We start from the raw sequence: 1,221 nt of genomic DNA on the forward strand, positions 1-1,221 counted from the left end.
GGCTCTCACCATGGAGGTTGGATAGGGTATGCTGAAACTTGCTTGTTTGATCTCTTGTTCCAAAGGTTGGTCTTGATGTGGGGGAAGAAGATTGACATATAAGCATCCACGCAGCTTCGAAGTCCCTAAGGATACGAGATATGAATGGGAAAAACATCTATCCACCCTCCTCCTTCTTTCTGCCTATATGGCGATGGAGAAGGAGGAGAGCGAAAGCCTGATGCATCGAATCCACCACTCCATGAAGCTTGCTAAGGGAGAGAATGAAAAACAAACTTCCTTCCTACTTCGCTAGCCACCACGGCCGCAGAGAGGAAGGAACAATCCACTAGCAACCGATGCCACCCGTAGGCACTAGAGTACATCTAAACCGTAACGCCAGTTGCCACCAAGGCTACCCTATAATACTCATAAACCTAGCCCTAACATCTACAATGACAACCCCACCACCTCTCCCACTCCACTGCTAGCTGACGTCGCCGCCCGATGAAGAGGGAAGAGGAGCTAAGAAGCTTCGGGGCAACTCTCAAGATGTGGAGGGGACAAAGTGAGGGGCCTCCATTACCTCTCCCATGTCCCTCTTTTATTTTCCATGTGGCAGTTATATATGGGTTTGATCAAATAACCAAAAAAGTGGGTACTTAACCTCATTTCATACTAAAAAACTACATTATACCGAACTTGTTCTATAGTTTTTTTAGTTAGAAAAATAATATAATATAGAAAACAAATTAATCGGGCATGTAACAAATTATCCCTCAAAACGCTAAAGGTGACCTAGGGAACTTTAGATATACGGTACCACACACACTCTTCTTTCAAACATGTTTTCAACCTTCCTCACTTCACCAAAAACATCGGCCCTATTCAATGACAACTCCATCAAATTACTTAGGGTCGTTCATTTTTATAGTACACCAAATTAAGGTTGGTGGCCCCGTTATTCTTTTACAGTACTTCAAATTACTTAGGGCCGTTCATTTTTCCCACATACCAGGGTTTCTGGCCTCTACTGTTCAGATCACACTGCCATCTTCACCATCTTTGATGACAGTTGCAGATTCCTTCAAGGACTAGCTAGTTCTAAAAATCGGCAGGCTCCTACTCGCCTAGCCACCATCGCCGTTGTCATGGTCCTCCTATGGGCCTTGCTAAATTTATTGTGTTTACATAAAAAATACGACATACCAACATGAGAGCAGAGGCCGAGATATATAACCG

The sequence above is a fragment of the Triticum dicoccoides genome, chromosome 6A, assembly GCF_002162155.2.
Source record: "Triticum dicoccoides isolate Atlit2015 ecotype Zavitan chromosome 6A, WEW_v2.0, whole genome shotgun sequence".
NCBI lineage: Eukaryota > Viridiplantae > Streptophyta > Magnoliopsida > Poales > Poaceae > Triticum > Triticum dicoccoides.